At 44.5% G+C, this 18,730-nt stretch overlaps 1 protein-coding gene across 2 annotated transcripts in view; it reads right to left on the reverse strand.

Moving 5' to 3' along the window:
• Window positions 1-18,730, reverse strand: part of LOC138672485 (RNA polymerase-associated protein LEO1-like) — a 233,266-nt gene that overhangs the window by 180,830 nt on the left and 33,706 nt on the right. The gene's annotated exons all lie outside the window — the stretch shown is intronic.

Here is an 18,730-nt window from a genome sequence, read left to right on the forward strand (position 1 = left end):
TCTAATTATTGCTCCCACTGTTGATTTCTTCACTCCAAGCTGGTTGGCTATTGCAGATTCAGTCTTCCCAGCCTGGTGCAGGGCTACAATTTTGTTTCTGGTGTCATTTGACAGCTCTTTGGTCTTCACCATAGTGGAGTTTGGAGTCAGACTGTTTGAGGGTGTGCACAGGTGTCTTTTTATACTGATAACAAGTTTAAACAGGTGCCATTACTACAGGTAATGAGTGGAGGAAAGAGGAGACTCTTAAAGAAGAAGTTACAGGTCTGTGAGAGCCAGAAATCTTGATTGTTTGTTTCTGACCAAATACTTATTTTCCACCATAATATGCAAATAAAATGTTAAAAAAACAGACAATGTGATTTTCTGGATTTTTTTTTCTCAGTTTGTCTCCCATAGTTGAGGTCTACCTATGATGTAAATTACAGACGCCTCTCATCTTTTTAAGTGGTGGAACTTGCACTATTGCTGACTGACTAAATACTTTTTTGCCCCACTGTATATATATATATATATTTCCTTCTCACCCCCAACTGGGGTGGTATTTGTTGTCCTTTCTCATTCTCGGGTCCTCTACAAGAGGCCTGGGAGTTTCAGGGTTCAGCGCAGGATCTTAGTTGTTCCCAGCATTGCACTTTTCTGGACAGACACCTCCTGTTGCTCTTGGGATGTGTTGTGGCCATTCTTCCAGCTTAGGGGTCACTGCTCCAAGTGCTCCTATCACCACTGGAATCACTGTTGCCTTCACCTTCCACATCTTCTCCAGTTCTCCTTTGAGGCCCTGGTGTTTCTCCAGCTTCTCATATTCCTTCTTTCTGATGTTGCTGTCTCTTGGCACTGCCACATCTATTATCTTTTCTGTCTTCTTGTCTACTATCACAATGTCTGGTTGGTTAGCCAACACCTGATTATCCGTCTGGATCTTGAAGTCCCACATGATTTTAGCCCTTTCATTCTCCACCACTTTCTCTGGGGTCTCTCACCTCGACTTAGGGGGACTTAGCCCATATGCTGTGCAGATGTTCCTGTATACAATTCCCGCTACTTGGTTGTGGCATTCGGTATACGCTGTTCTTGCATTTTGCATCCTGCTACTATGTGTTGGACAGTTTCTGAGGTTTCTTTGCATAGTCTGCACCTTGGGTCTTCTCTTGTGTGGTAGATACCTTCTTCTATGGATCTGGTACTTAGTGCTTGCTCTTGTACCACTATGATTAATGTGCTCTTTCTCCAGCCATTTGTAGGATTTCTCCATGTCAGCCACCTCCATTATCTGTCGATGGTACAGCCCATGCAGCGGCTTGTCTTGCCATGGCGGTTCATGTTCCTGTTACTTCCTGATCTGTTGTTGTTGCTGCCTTAGGCCGGAGTCACACTAGACCGTAATATGGCCGAGTGCAATGCGATAAAAAAATCACATAGCACTCAGCTCAATGTTAATCTAGGGGGCAGCTCCTAATATCTGTTCTTTTCTCGGCCGTATTCAGGATCCGAGTGAAATCACAGCATGGTGCGATTGTCAGCGTATCTCGGCCGAGAATCGCCAATGAAAGTCTATGGGGGTGAGAAAAAATCGAATTACACTCAGAACATCAGTGTGACTTGCGAGAAATACGCACCGGTGTTCTAAAGATAAGCCGGCAATTCAGCGCGGTGTACAGTAAAATCACACTGACAGGTTTGAATAGAACAAATAAAATTAATGTCTACACATAGTATAGGTATATATATATATGTCAGTGAGACACATATATATATATATATATATATATATATATATATATATTTATATTTCATACAGCGCGATATAGCAGAAAAGTCCGTAATTCAATTGCCGGCTTTTGCTATCTCCTTCCCAAACCCGACAGGATATGAGACATGGTTACATCCAGTAAACTATTTCATATCCCTTATTTTTTTACATATTCCTCACTACTAATGTTAGAAGTGTCTGTGTGCAAAATTTGGGGACTCTAGGTGTTAAAATAAAGGGTTAAATCGCGGAAAAAACTGGCGTGGGCTCCCGCGCAATTTTCTCCGCCAGAGTAGTAAAGCCAGTGACTGAGGGCAGATATTAATAGCCTGGAGAGGGTCCATGGTTATTGCCCCCCCTGGCTAAAAACATCTGCCCCCAGCCACCCCAGAAAAGGCACATCTGGAAGATGCGCCTATTCTGCCACTTGGCCACTCTCTTCCCATTCCCGTGTAGCGGTGGGATATGGGGTAATAAAGGGTTAATGTCACCTTGCTATTGTAAGGTGACATTAAGCCAAATTAATAATGGAGAGGCGTCAATAAGACACCTATCCATTATTAATCCAATACTAGTAAATGGTTAATAAAACACACACACACATTAGGAAAAAATTGTTTTAATGAAATAAAGACACAGGGTGTTGGAATAGTTTATTATACTCTCAATCCAATTGAAGACCCTTGTCACCTGAAACAAAGTTAAAATAAAAAAATAACAATATCCCAATATCCCACGTAGCTACCTAGACTTGCGGTGCTGCGCCCCCTGCTGGCATAAACTCATATGAACTCCAGCGTGGGAATTTTTCTGAATCTTTTCTCACGGTCGAGTTCATATGAGTTTATACCAGCAGGGGGCGCAGCACCGCAAGTTTAGGTAACTACATTCCCCTGCTTTCCATTCATTCCCAAGATTTTACAGGCAGGGGCGGCTGCATTAGCAGGCTCCTGCTTGTAAAATTATTTAACCCCTTCTGATGGATTTACATTGTGGGACTTGACTGTAACGCCGGAGAGGTATGGGATATTGTTGTTTTTTTATTTTAACTTTGTTTCAGGTGACAAGGGTCTTCAATTGGATTGAGCGTTTAATAATCTATTAGGGTATGTGCACACGTTCAGGTTTTTTCCGTGTTTTTTTGCAATAAAAACGCTATAAAAACTCATTAAAAAACGCATACATATGTATCCTATCATTTTGAATGTATTCTGCAATTTTTGTGCACATGATGCATTTTTCCGGAAAAAAAAAAAAACGCATCGCGGTAAATAAAAGCAGCATGTTCATTAATTTTGCGGATTTTTCGCGTTTTTCCCGCTATTCTATGCATTGGGGAAAAACGCACAAAAAACCGCAAAAAACGCATAAAAAACGCAGGAAAAAAGCATGCGGATTTCTGACAGAAATGTCCGTTTTATGTCATGCGGATTTTTCGCATTTTTCCCGCTAATGTATGCATTTGGAAAAATGCAAAAAAACGAGCAAAACGCACAAAAACGTGTCAAAAATGCAAAAAAAAAAAAACGCAAAAAAATCACATGCGGATTTCTGGCAGAAATGTCCGGTTTTTGTCAGGAAATTTCTGCTAGAAATCCTGAACGTGTGCACATAGCCTTAGGGTATGTGCACACATCAGGATTTCTTGCAGAAATTTCCTGACAAAAACCGGACATTTCTGCCAGAAATCCGCATGTGATTTTTTCGCGTTTTTTGTGTGTTTTTTCCCAATGCATAGAATAGTGGGAAAAACTCAAAAAATCCACAAAATTAATGAACATGCTGCTTTTTTTTTTTACCACGATGCATTTTTTTCACGGAAAAAAAACGAATCATATGCACAAAAATTGCAGAATGCATTCTAAATGATAGGATGCATATGCATGCATTTTTAATGCGTTTTTATCGCAAAAAAACCCCGAAAAAACCTGAATGTGTGCACATACCCTAACAACACCCTGTGTCTTTATTTCATTAAAATAATTTTTTCCTAATGTGTGTGCTTTATTAACCATTTCATACTATTGGATTAATAATGGATAGGTGTCATAATTGACGCCTCTCCATTATTAATTTGGCTTAATGTCACCTTACAATAGCAAGGTGACATTAACCCTTCATTACCCCATATCCCACCGCTACACGGGAATGGGAAGAGAGTGGCCAAGTGCCAGAATAGGCGCCATTTTTTTCCGCCATTTAACCCTTTAATTTAGTAGATAGAACGGCCAAATTTTGCATAGACACACTACTGACATTAGTAATGAGGAATATGCAAAAAAAATGGGGATATGACATGGTTTACTGTATGTAATCATGTCTTATATCATGTCGGGTTTAGGAAGGAGAAAGCAAAAGCCGGTGATTGATGATGATGATGAAATATAAATATATATACATATATATATATATTAATTATCTGGTAGAAGGTTTACACAGTAAAATATCGATATTTGCAGATGATACAAAACTATGTAAAGCAGTTAATACAAGAGAAGATAGTATTCTGCTACAGATGGATCTGGATAAGTTGGAAACTTGGGCTGAAAGGTGGCAGATGAGGTTTAACAATGATAAATGTAAGGTTATACACATGGGAAGAAGGAATCAATATCACCATTACACACTGAACGGGAAACCACTGGGTAAATCTGACAGGGAGAAGGACTTGGGGAGCCTAGTTAATGATAAACTTACCTGGAGCAGCCAGTGCCAGGCAGCAGCTGCCAAGGCAAACAGGATCATGGGGTGCATTAAAAGAGGTCTGGATACACATGATGAGAGCATTATACTGCCTCTGTACAAATCCCTAGTTAGACCGCACATGGAGTACTGTGTCCAGTTTTGGGCACCGGTGTTCAGGAAGGATATAATGGAACTAGAGAGAGTACAAAGGAGGGCAAAAAAATTAATAAAGGGGATGGGAGAACTACAATACCCAGATAGATTAGCGAAATTAGGATTATTTAGTCTAGTAAAAAGACGACTGAGGGGCGATCTAATAACCATGTATAAGTATATAAGGGGACAATACAAATATCTCGCTGAGGATCTGTTTATACCAAGGAAGGTGACGGGCACAAGGGGGCATTCTTTGCGTCTGGAGGAGAGAAGGTTTTTCCACCAACATAGAAGAGGATTCTTTACTGTTAGGGCAGTGAGAATCTGGAATTGCTTGCCTGAGGAGGTGGTGATGGCGAACTCAGTCGAGGGGTTCAAGAGAGGCCTGGATGTCTTCCTGGAGCAGAACAATATTGTATCATACAATTAGGTTCTGTAGAAGGACGTAGATCTGGGGATTTATTATGATGGAATATAGGCTGAACTGGATGGACAAATGTCTTTTTTCAGCCTTACTAACTATGTTACTATGTGTCTCACTGACATATATATATAAATATTTAGACTGTATATATGTTTTTACTAATATTTGAGGCCATGGATCCATTCTATGTCTGTTTTGCAAGCCGGTGAGAAAATCTCGCCGTACGGATGCCACACGGATAATTTGTTGCGAGGAAATCGCATCCTCGCACTGCACACAGATCACTGTTTTGTAATTATTTGTGCGATTCTCGTCCGTGTAAAATGGACTGTATTTTTATACGTTGTGTGTGTCCCCGGCCTTAGGCTTTCTCTCAGCATCTCATCTTTTGGTGCCATTTTTCTGATGTATTCCTGGATACTCCTCATTTCATCCGTGATGGTGGCTTGGATGCTTATCAAGCCTCGTGCACCCTCCTCACTGTTGGCATATAATCTTTCTGTGTTAGACTTAGGGTGGAGACCTCCATGCATTGTGGGGAGCTTTCGTGTCTTCACATCTGCAGCTTCCATCTCTTCTTTTGGCCAGCACAGTATGCCAGCAGAGTATCTGATAACTGGTAGGGCATATGCATTGATGGCGCGGATTTTATTCTTCCCATTGAGCTGACTCTTCAGGACCTGTCTTACCTTTGATGGTAATTGGATGTTGCTGCTTTCCTTGCCTCCTCATCATGGTAACTGTTTCCCTGTGGGATGACGAGGTACTTGTAGCTTGTCTGTACATCTGCTCTGTGCCCTGCTGGTTATTCCACTCTATCAGTCTTGACTACCTTCCCACTCTTTATTACCAACCGGCCGCACTCTAGTCCAAAGGCCATCCCGATGTCTTCGCTGTAGATCCTTGTCAGGTGGACTAGTGAATTGATGTCTCATTTCTCGCATACAGCTTGATGTCATCCATATAGAGGAGGTGGCTGATGGGTCTTCCGCTCTTGAACAACTTGTATACATAGCCAGACTCTGGAATTATCTGACTGAGGGGATTCAAGCCTATGCAGAACAGCAATGGGGACAGTGCGTCACCTTGGTATACAGTATGTGAGGCAGTGACCCCTGTTACAGCTAGGGGGCGCTGTTTGTGCTCCCCAGAATGCACACAGAGGCGTAGTGAGGTGTTGTGAATTCTGCTTTTGAGCTCCCTCTGGTGGTAGTTGATGGTAATGCACTTGTTCCTGGGCTGCAGTCTTGGACAGGTGTATCTGCTAATTGCAGTTCTGACTGGGGTATTTTGGCTTGCAGGACTCATTAGTCCTTGCCAGTTGTCAATGTGTTTTGGGATATGATGGATCTCTTTCTGGCTTCTCCTGCTTGGTTGCCATTTCAGCAAAGATAAGTGTCTGTTTCTTTTTCTGTGGCACACTGCTGTGTGCTTGTTTTTGATTGTATTCCTGCTCTGAGTGTAGGATTCGCTGGTGTTGCAGATTTACGCTCCTACGTCTTAAGTTAGATGGAGGAAGTTTTTGTATATTCTGCTGTGGATATTTTTGAAGGGTTTTAATACTGACTGCACAGAACTCTGTCCTATCCTGTCCTATTTTAACTAGAGTGGCCTCCTGTGCTAAATCCTGTTTTTCTGCCTGTGTATGTTTTTTCCTCTCCGACTCACCGCCAATATTTGTGGGGGGCTGTCTATCCTTTGGGGTTCTGCTCTGAGGCAAGATAGTATTCCTAATTCCATCTTTAGGGGTATTTAGTCCTCCGGCTGTGACGAGGTGTCTAGGTTTGTTAGGTACATCCCACGGCTACTTCTAGTTGCGGTGTTAAGATCAGGATTTGCGGTCAGTACAGTTACCACCTACTCCAGTGAAAGTTCCCATGCTGCTCCAAGGTCACCGGATCATAACAGTGAGGCCATAAGGGGGTATTGCAGTCACAGGTGCAGTTGTGATTGCAATGGTGAAGTAGTGACCAATGTCACAGGGGGTCGCTGTGTGTTCTCCCCAGGTTGTGCAAGGAGACGTATGAAGTCCGTAGCTGTGCATGGCAGTCAAGGGCGTAGCAGTGACTGCAATGCAGGATAAATGTAATAATAAATAAGGTTAGTCTTAGACAAACTGTTTGTCCAACACAGATTTAGGGAAAACCTGCTCTGGGTTTTATGTTATGAAACTGACTTCAGTATGTTAATGGTGCAGTCCAATTTATTTCTGGTCCGGGTTTTCCATGTGGCAGGAAGCCACAGGTTTGTTTGTTAAAAATCCTGCAGTAAAGGGTAAGGGTGGGTCAGATGTCAGGGTCAGAGTCAGTGTCTGGCAGGTGTTTGAAGGAGGACAGAGTAAGAGGCTCTGCGGAGCTTTGTCGGTGTGCAGTGACACAGGACCGAGCGAAGCCAAGCAGTCAGGGGAGCTGAGATGCCTGGCATCTACAGCTAACACAGCGCTGCCACCAGCCACGGGAACTGGTCAGAGGAGGACCAGCGTGTTTAGTGGCCACAAACCAATGGAGTTGTGAGTAGAAGCTGTGTAAGTAAAGAGACTCTGATACAGCAGTGCAGGACACCCACGGGAACTAGTCAGAGGCGGAGTGGTGTGTGTAGTGTCTGCAACATAAGAAGCTGTGTGTGTAAGAGACATGGTCACAACCTGCAGTCACCCCGTGGAAACTGGGCAAAGAGAAGTCCGGCGTGTGTAGGGACTGTGACTTGGAAGATGCCGTATATTATGTAGTGCAATGTTTATGTGAATTAAACATAAAATCTTGTGAGGGATAGACTGTGTGCAGTAACACATGAAAGAGACTTAGTGCTGGAACTTTGTGGGTCACTGCCTCTTTACTGCGTACGTGTACTACCGCTGCACTACAATATGTATATATATATAAAGTATTCAGCTCCCTTGAACTTTTCAACGTTTCCCCACATATCAGGCTTCAAACATAAGGATACCAAATGTAAATTTTTGGTGAAGAATCAAGTGGAACATAATTGTGAAGTTGAACGAAATTTATTGGTTATTTTAAATTTTTGTGGAAATTCAAAAACTGAAAAGTGGGGCGTGCAATATTATTCGGCCCCTTTACTTCCAGCGCAGCAAACTCCCTCCAGAAGTTCATTGTGGATCTCTGAATGATCCAATGTTGTCCTAAATGCCTAATGATGATAAATATAATCCACCTGTGTGTGATCAAGTCTCCGTATAAATGCACCTGCTCTGTGATAGTCTCAGGGTTCTGTGTGAAGCACAGAGAGCATCATGAAGACCAAAGAACACAACAGGCAGGTCCGTGATACTGTGGTGGAGAAGTTTAAAGCCGGATTTGGATACAAAATGATTTCCAAAACTTTAAACATCCCAAGGAGCACAGTGCAACGATCATATTGAAATGGAAGGAGTATCATACCACTGCAGATCTACCAAGACCCGGCCGTCCCTCTAAACTTTCATCTCACACAAGGAGAAGACTGATCAGAGATGCAGCCAAGAGGCCCATGATCACTCTGGATGAACTGCAGAGATCTACAGCTGAGGTGGGACAGTCTGTCCACAGGACAACAATCAGTCGTACACTGCAAAAATCTGGCCTTTATGGAGAGTGGCAAGAAAAAAGCCATTTCTCAAAGATATCTATAAAAAGTGTCGTTTAAAGTTTGCAACAAGGCACCTGGGAGACACCAAACATGTGGAAGAAGGAGCTCTGGTCAGATGAAACCAAAATCAAACTTTTTGGCAACAATGCCAAACGATATGTTTGGCATAAAGGCAACACAGCTCATCACCCTGAACACACCATCCCCACTGTCAAACATGGTGGTGGCAGCATCATGGTTTGGGTCTGCTTTTCTTCAGCAGGGACAGGGAAGATGGATACAATTGATGGGAAGATGGATGGAGCCAAATACAGTACCATTCTTGAAGAAAACCTGGTGGAGTCTGCAAAAGACCTGAGACTGGGACGGAGATTTGTCTTCCAACAAGACAATGATCCCAAACATAAAGCAAAATCTACAATGGAATGGTTCACAAATAAACTTTTCAGTTTTTGAATTTCCACAAAAATTTAAAATAACCAATAAATGTCGTTCAACTTCACAATTGTGTTCCACTTGTTGTTGATTCTTCACCAAAAATTGACATTTGGTATCTTTGTTTGAAGCACGAAATGCGGGAAAAGGCTGAAAAGTTCCAGGAGCCGAATACTTTCGCAAGGCACTGTATGAAATATTTGCTACATATGGGGAAGTAGAATAAAAGTAAAACTTTACCTGTTTAAGACTTCAGTTTTAAAACTGAAGATATAAAAGTAAAACTTTACCTGTTTAAGACTTCAGTTTTAAAACTGAAGATATAAAAGTAAAACTTTACCTGTTTAAGACTTCAGTTTTAAAACTGAAGATATAAATGAATGCAGCCTAAAAGAGATCGGACAGGTTCTGAACCATCAGATTTTCCTTATTATTGGACAGCCATTGAAAAGTCTATTTTCCTTCCTTGCAGCTTATTGGTGACCTGGAGTCACCTCTGGTTCCAAGTAAAAAACTGCAGTGTTGACAGAACTCAGACTGTACATTGTTTCCCAATGGGAGAGATTGGTGGAAACAACCTTGCAAAAATTAAAAAAAAAAAAAATCCAACTGTAGGGAAAAAAAGGTAAAGTAATCTGCAGATATTACTTTTTTTTTAAAGGGATATTCCCAATTATTATACAATGGTGTAAATACGCTGAGTTATGGGTCAATTCTCCTTCATCTTTTTTACTGTCTATGAGGCACTGCTGTACAGGGAGCTGCTCCGTTCACATACATAGGACTGTGCTGCACTTCCCTACACTGCAGATAGATGGCAGTGCTGCTGTGGAGGGGGAAAAATGCTGCTGCCCAAGTTCTTTTGCAAGGTCCTGACAATCAGACCCCTTCTGATCAGTAAGTAAAATACCATTATGTTTAATGTTGAGGGATCTCCTTTAGGCTGGAGTCACACACAACATATAAAAAAAATCGGTCCATTTTACACAGACCAGAATCTCAGAAATGTTCTTGAACAGTGATCCGTATTTCATCCTTGTGCAGTGCGAGGCTGCGATTTTCTCGCATGTAAGCCTCCGTGTGACATCCGTATGGCAAGATTCTATCGCCAGCTTGCAAAATAGACATATAATGGATCCATGGGCTCAAATATTCGTGAAAACATATATACAGTCTATACAGTTAGGGCCAGAAATATTTGGACAGTGACACAAGTTTTGTTATTTTAGTTGTTTACAAAAACATGTTCAGAAATACAATTATATATATAATATGGGCTGAAAGTGCACACTCCCAGCTGCAATATGATAGTTTCCACATCCAAATCGGAGAAAGGATTTAGGAATCATAGCTCTGTAATGCATAGCGTCCTCTTTTTCAAGGGACCAAAAGTAATTGGACAATGGACTCTAAGGGCTGCAATTAACTCTGAAGGCGTCTCCCTCGTTAACCTGTAATCAATGAAGTAGTTAAAAGGTCAGGGGTGGATTCCAGGTGTGTGGTTTTGCATTTGGAAGCTGTTGCTGTGAGCAGACAACATGCGGTCAAAGGAACTCTCAATTGAGGTGAAGCAGAACATCCTGAGGCTGAAAAAAAAAGAAAAAATCCATCAGAGAGATAGCAGACATGCTTGGAGTAGCAAAATCAACAGTTGGGTACATTCTGAGAAAAAAGGAATTGACTGGTGAGCTTGGGAACTCAAAAAGGCCTGGGCGTCCACGGATGACAACAGTGGTGGATGATCGCCGCATACTTAATTTGGTGAAGAAGAACCCGTTCACAACATCAACTGAAGTCCAGAACACTCTCAGTGAAGTAGGTGTATCTGTCTCTAAGTCAACAGTAAAGAGAAGACTCCATGACAGTAAATGCAAAGGGTTCACATCTAGATGCAAACCATTCATCAATACCAAAAATAGACAGAAAAACACCTCAAGAAGCCAGCTCAGTTCTGGAAAAGTATTCTATGGACAGATGAGACAAAGATCAACCTGTACCAGAATGATGGGAAGAAAAAAGTTTGGAGAAGAAAGGGAACGGCACATGATCCAAGGCACACCACATCCTCTGTAAAACATGGTGGAGGCAACGTGATGGCATGGGCATGCATGGCTTTCAATGGCACTGGGTCACTTGTGTTTATTGATGACATAAGAGCAGACAAGAGTAGCCGGATGAATTCTGAAGTGGACCGGGATATACTTTCAGCCCAGATTCAGCCAAATGCTGCAAAGTTGATTGGACGGCGCTTCATAGTACAGATGGACAATGACCCCAAGCATACAGCCAAAGCTACCCAGGAGTTCATGAGTGCCAAAAAGTGGAACATTCTGCAATGGCCAAGTCAATCTCCAGATCTAAACCCAATTGAGCATGCATTTCACTTGCTCAAATCCAGACTTAAGACGGAAAGACCCACAAACAAGCAAGACCTGAAGGCTGCGGCTGTAAAGGCCTGGCAAAGCATTAAGAAGGAGGAAACCCAGCGTTTGGTGATGTCCATGGGTTCCAGACTTAAGGCAGTGATTGCCTCCAAAGGATTTGCAACAAAATATTGAAAATAAAAATATTTTGTTTGGGTTATGTTTATTTGTCCAATTACTTTTGACCTCCTAAAATGTGGAGTGTTTGTAAAGAAATGTGTACAATTCCTACATTTTCTATCAGATATTTTTGTTCAACCCTTCAAATTAAACGTTACAATCTGCACTTGAATTCTGTTGTAGAGGTTTCATTTCAAATCCAATGTGGTGGCATGCAGAGCCCAACTCGCGAAAATTGTGTCACTGTCCAAATATTTCTGGCCCTAACTGTATATCTATATATCTATATATCTATATATATATATCTATCTATATATATCTATAATATAACGCTGTGAGCGTCACTCTGTCCGAAGCCTCTATAGACTGCGCAAGCGCCGGCGCAGTCTGGGCCTCACAGAGCGACGCTCCCGGGAGATCGCGGTGTGCGTTCACACTGAACGCACACCGCGATCTCCACCGCAGAAGCAGGGACCGCCAGGAGGGTGAGTATCGGCCTATATTCACCTGTCCCCGTTCCATCGCTGAGCGGCGCCATCTTCCCGGTCTTCGGCCTGTAACCTTCAGTTCAGAGGGCGCGATGACGCGCTTAGTGCGTGCCGGCGCCGCCCTCTGACTGAACAGTCACAGCCAGGAGACCGGGAAGATGGCGGCGCTCAGCGATGGAACGGGGACAGGTGAGTATAGTAAGTGCTGGGGGGGGCCTGAGCTGGCGGAGATACCGGCACCTGACCCCCACAGCGTGCCGGTGTCCCCGCCTGCTCATGCCCCCCAGCACTCGGCGCCGAGCGGGTCAGAGGCAGTATGGGGACGCAGGATGGAGCAGCACATAAGGATGGGGACGCAGGATGGAGCAGCACATAAGGATGGGGACGCAGGATGGAGCAGCACATAAGGATGGGGATGCAGGATGGAGCAGCACATAAGGATGGGGACGCAGGATGGAGCAGCACATAAGGATGGGGACGCAGGATGGAGCAGCACATAAGGATGGGGACGCAGGATGGAGCAGCACATAAGGATGGGGACGCAGGATGGAGCAGCACATAAGGATGGGGACGCAGGATGGAGCAGCACATAAGGATGGGGACGCAGGATGGAGCTGCACATAAGGATGGGAACGCAGGATGGAGCAGCACATAAGGATGGGGACGCAGGATGGAGCAGCACATAAGGATGGGGACGCAGGATGGAGCAGCACATAAGGATGGGGACGCAGGATGGAGCAGCACATAAGGATGGGGACGCAGGATGGAGCAGCACATAAGGATGGGGACGCAGGATGGAGCAGCACATAAGGATGGGGACGCAGGATGGAGCAGCACATAAGGATTGGGACGCAGGATGGAGCAGCACATAAGGATGGGGACGCAGGATGGAGCAGCACATAAGGATGGGGACGCAGGATGGAGCAGCACATAAGGATGGGGACGCAGGATGCAGCAGCACATAAGGATGGGGACGCAGGATGGAGCAGCACATAAGGATGGGGACGCAGGATGGAGCAGCACATAAGGATGGGGACGCAGGATGGAGCAGCACATAAGGATGGGGACGCAGGATGAAGCAGCACATAAGGATGGGGACGCAGGATGGAGCAGCACATAAGGATGGGGACGCAGGATGGAGCAGCACATAAGGATGGGGACGCAGGATGCAGCAGCACATAAGGATGGGGACGCAGGATGCAGCAGCACATAAGGATGGGGACGCAGGATGCAGCAGCACATAAGGATGGGGACGCAGGATGGAGCAGCACATAAGGATGGGGACGCAGGAGGGGAGCAGCACATAAGGATGGGGACGCAGGATGGAGCAGCACATAAGGATGGGGACGCAGGATGCAGCAGCACATAAGGATGGGGACGCAGGATGCAGCAGCACATAAGGATGGGGACGCAGGATGCAGCAGCACATAAGGATGGGGACGCAGGATGCAGCAGCACATAAGGATGGGGACGCAGGATGCAGCAGCACATAAGGATGGGGACGCATTTTTGAGGATACTATTTTCAGTGAGGGGGAGGTCCTCTTGCTGTGCAGGGCGACACTGTCGTTTTTTTTTCTCTATGCGGCACAGTGTAAAAGTTGGGTAAAAATTGGGGAATGTGCTCTAAATAACTGTGATTTTCCTGGATTGAAGAATTGATGGCGGCCTGCGCTGGATGAAAAAGAAAAGAAAAGCTGAAGGACTTCAACTACAGACATCACCAGTGTGTTACCTGTACACTGACACTATACACTGTATACTATGTACAGAGCTCCTGTATAAGGACAATGGTGATTCCGGTATTACCTGAACACTATATGCAGAGGTCCTGTGCATAATGTCACCGCACACCACTGTATTACCTGTACATTATATACAAAGCTCCTGTGTATAATGTCACTGGTGATCACTGTATTACCTGTACACTGACACTATATACAGAGCTCCTGTGTATAATGACACTGGTGATCACTGTATTACCTGCACACTGACACTATATACAGAGCTTCTGTGTATAATGTCACATTGTCATGCGGACCAAGGCTATGGTTATGTATGTGATCTGGTGTTTGATGGGAACTGTTAATGTGTGATTGGTGAGGACGTAGTGAAGAAGTGGAGGTGGGACTGTGGAAGGTTCGAGGCCTGGAGGAGGAGCTGGGGTAGAGCCTGAGTGCAGTCTCATGGGGGGCCCAAAAACGTTGGCCCTGAAATTCCTGGTGGCAGCTCTGAGGGGAGGTAACGGATCTCATGTGTATTGCAGAACTGGACAGGAAATGGAGGCTGACAAAACTTAGTAACCATAGGGATAGTCCAGGAGAAATGAATAGGAATGCCGAAATTGTACTATATTAAGGAAACAAGATGTGAGAATTGTGCCGCCCGATACTGCGTGTTACAATCTGATGAACTGGAACTGTCCAGTAAACTTCTGTATGCTGAAACGTACTGGAAGTCCCCTGATTTATGTGCAGCGGCATCTGGAGATGGAGACTGGAAGACACCAGAGGCCTGCGGCCTACAAGTGAGTGTCACACAACCCACACTCAGCTTCACATTGGGATTGGGACAAGATTTTACCCTTCGCCACGACAGCACCCACAATGAGAGAGGGATCTGCCCATAGGAACAGGAAACCTACAGAGATAAAAGGGGCGGTCCCCCTCTCCTCCTCAGTTGGTTTCCTGTTCCTATCGGAAATCCCTGGATAACCTACAGCACAAGGTGGTTGGAGCACCTCCATCATACCTGACCCATGCACCCGCCTGTTCAGTCTCCTGGTGAGCAGCAGGGGTTGCGGCGTCAGTAGCAGCGTCGGGGGAGCCACTGTTTCCAGCCTCCCCCCTCGTCTGATTATGTTCCCGGCAGGTTTCGGGCGCTAAGCCCGGCCTATGGTGAGGAGGACGCAGGAGCAGCGCTTCTAGAGGCCGGCGGCAGCAGCGTCTCCGGGTAAGTGCGCTCTGCCCTGCTTGAACCGGAAGTAGTGAAAGCACTTCCGGTTCGCGGCCTGGAGCGCGGAAATCACCGCCCTTTTAAAATGGAGCCGGGACACAGAGCGATTGTGCTCGAAATGTCGTCCCCAACGCATGAGGAGCATCCACCAGCGGTGGAGCAGGTGAGTGCTGGTAAAGACAGCAGCGCTAAAGCCTCAAAGTCCACAGCAGGAAAGAAGAGTGGTCGCCCTGTTATGGAGTCTGACACTCGTTTTAGAAGGAGTAGAGAATCCGATCTACTTAGAAGCCGCACAGCGTCCCCTCCTCCAAGATCGGTGCAATGAATGCTTCACTGGGCGAGTGTATTTAATCCTCTACCTATAAGCTGATCCCTTCCTTCTCTACCCTCTCCCCATAGGCTAAAAGGACCAGTAAAACAAAACATAAAGAATGTGCCCTATGTACACAACCCTTGCCGGATTCATATCCAAAGAGGTTGTGTCAAGATTGCATACAGCAAACCCTAAAGGATGAGGCTGCAGTTACCACCACTAACATCAGGGCCATAATTAGACAGGAGATCCAGTCTCTAGGATCGAAATCCCAGAAAAAACATGGGAGTAAAAGCCGTCCCCTTCCTTCTAGTTCAGAGTCAGAAGAGGGGTTAATACGCTCCTCTAACACCTCGGAATCATCATCTGGTTCTTCTGAGGATGAGAGCAGAGCATGTTTTCCGCTGGACAGCATAAATAACCTTATAAAATCAGTAAGGAATACCATGGGTTGTCCAGACACTAAGGGGGTCAAATCGGCCCAGGAAATTATGTTCGCAGACCTAGGTCACAAAAAACGGCGAACTTTCCCAGTTGTCTCCACTGTGAAAGATCTTGTAAAAAAAAGAATGGGACAAGCAGGGGAAAGGGTTCCTTCCCTCCTCTTCAAAAAGGCGTTACCCCTTCAGTGACGAAGAGTTAGAGATTTGGTCCAAGGTGCCAAAAGTGGACGTGGCGGTGGCATCCACCTTAAAACAATCGTCCCTCCCTGTGGAAGATGCAGGAATCTTACTCGACCCATTAGACCGCAAGACTGAAGCTCTTCTTAAAAAGTCATGGGAGACAAATACAGGGGCCTTTAAACCCGCCATATCGGGTACTTGCACAGCTAGGTCACTATTGGTATGGATTGACCAGCTGGAGCAGCAGATTAAGGGTAAAGTAGCAAGAGAAAAGATCTTGCAAGCAATTCCTTTAATTAAAAGCTCTACAGCATTCTTAACAGATGCTTCAGTGGACTCCTTGCGGCTGGCAGCAAGATCAGCGGGCCTTGTCAATGCAGCCCGGCGTGCCCTTTGGTTAAAGGGATGGAAAGGCGATGCACAATCTAAAGATTATGTACAATCCCGTGCCAGGGTGAGTTCCTGTTTGGGAAGGTTCTGGATGACCTCCTTAATAAAGCAGGAGAAAGAAGGAAGGGATTCCCTAAACAGTTTCTTCCTTCTGATAGGAGAGCGTTTAGGAGACGGCCATTTAATAGGAGAAGGCCGTACGAGCCGCAAAGAGAGAGTTGGGAAAAGAAAGAGAAACCGAAAGGTGCCTTATTCGGTAATCCCGAAACATCTAAACGTGGCAGATACCATCAATGATGAAATTCCGGTGGGTGGAAGACTGAAGTTTTTTTTTACCATCAATGGAAACATGTAACTTCAAATCAGTGGATTCTCTGCCTAGTAAAATCCAGATTAAAATTAGAATTATTTAAATTTCCGCAGGATGCTTTCATTATCACATCACTGAAAGCGTCGGAACAGCAAAAAGCGCTTCAATTAGAAATTCTAAGCCTTCTGGCTAAGAATGTTCTCGTAGAAGTACCAAAAAATCAGGAAGGGAGTGGATTTTATTCCCCTTTATTTATGGTTCCAAAACCAGATGGTACTTTTCGTACTATAATTAATCTAAAAAGACTAAATTCCTTTCTGTACAATCATACGTTTAAAATGGAATCAATAAGATCTATGATTAAACTTTTGTTTCCTAGGTGCTTTATGACGGGTCTAGATTTGAAGGATGCGTACTACCATCTTCCCATTTATGCGGAGCATCAACAGTACCTCAGAGTGGCGGTAGTCCTACAAGGCCGGATCCGTCACTTTCAATTTACAGCCATGCCGTTCGGCCTGTCCGTGGCTCCTCGGGTTTTTACAAAAGTTATGCTCGAGGTGATGGCTTATTTGCGTCATCAGGAGACGCTATTTGTACCTTATCTAGATGATTTTTTCATAATTGGAAATTCAGCCTCTCAGTGTAAATAGCGATTGACTAATACTATTTCATCGTTACAGGCTTTGGGTTGGATAGTGAACTTCAAAAAGTCCAGACTACATCCGGAAATCCGTCAGTCCTTCCTAGGACTAGTTTTGGACTCTGTAAGTCAAAAATGCTTTTTACCAGAATTAAAAAAATTAACAATAATTTCAAAAATCTCTATGGCAAGGGCAAAACCTCAAATGTCCCTTAGAGATGCCATGTCTCTCTTGGGCTCACTTTCCTCCTGCATTCCTGCCGTACAATGGGCTCAATACCATACCAGAGCCCTACAGCACCAGACACTCCATGCGCAATCTCGTTGCCATGGTCATTAAAATACGAAAATTACTCTATCTAAAGATGTGCTGGAGTCACTTCACTGGTGGTTAAATAGAACCCATTTGTCCAGAGGAGTCTCATGGTCAATAACACCATCTAAATTAGTCACTACTGACGCAGGACCAGAAGGGTGGGGGGCCCATCTGGATAAGTATGTAGCTCAAGGTCGCTGGAATTCATCAGAGATCCAGCAGTTCTCCAACTGGAAAGAGTTGAACGCAGTCCATTATGCCTTAAATTTTTTCCTTCCCCAGCTCCGAGGATCTCATATCAAAATCCTGTCAGACAACACGACGGTCGTCGCATATTTAAATCATCAAGGCGGAACTCGATCAAAAAGTCTGATTTTGTCAGCAGCAAACATCTTCGACTTAGCAGAGCTCAATTTTCTATCACTCACAGCTGTCCACATCAGAGGTATAGAAAATTCAAGGGCCGACTTTCTAAGTCGCCACACGCGACGTCAGGGAGAATGGACCCTCAACCCTCAAATATTCAAAAACATAGTGGACATGTGGGGTCTTCCGCAGATAGATTTATTTGCAACCAGGAACAACAGACAGGTACGAGCATTCACTTCCTTGAATGTGGCAGACAATCCAGACATGATAGACTCGCTCCAGTATCCGTGGAATTACAATCTGGCATATGCTTTCCCACCAATGATGCTAATCCCATTAGTCATCAAAAAGATAAGGGAGGAGAAAGCAAGAGTAATATTGATAGCACCATTTTGGCCAAAGAGGCCCTGGTTCTCCTGTCTTCAAGCGATGTCAGTCTGCGATCCCTGGATTCTGCCAATGACACCAAACCTACTGTCTCAGGGTCCATTCTACCATCCACAAGTGAAGGGCCTCCACCTCACGGCGTGGAACTTGAGAGGCAGATTCTAACATTAAGAGGGTTCTCACAAGAACTGATTAGTACTTTACTGCTAAGTAGAAAGAGATCCACGACTCTTATATATAGCAGAGTATGGAGGAAATTTCTCAACTTTCATATGGAACCCTTCTCTAACAAGGTTCCTATTACAGCCATCCTTGAATTTTTACAAAAAGGTCATGAGATGAGATTATCTGTT

Source organism: Ranitomeya imitator, chromosome 3 (assembly GCF_032444005.1).
Source record: "Ranitomeya imitator isolate aRanImi1 chromosome 3, aRanImi1.pri, whole genome shotgun sequence".
In the NCBI taxonomy this organism is placed as follows: Eukaryota; Metazoa; Chordata; class Amphibia; order Anura; family Dendrobatidae; genus Ranitomeya; species Ranitomeya imitator.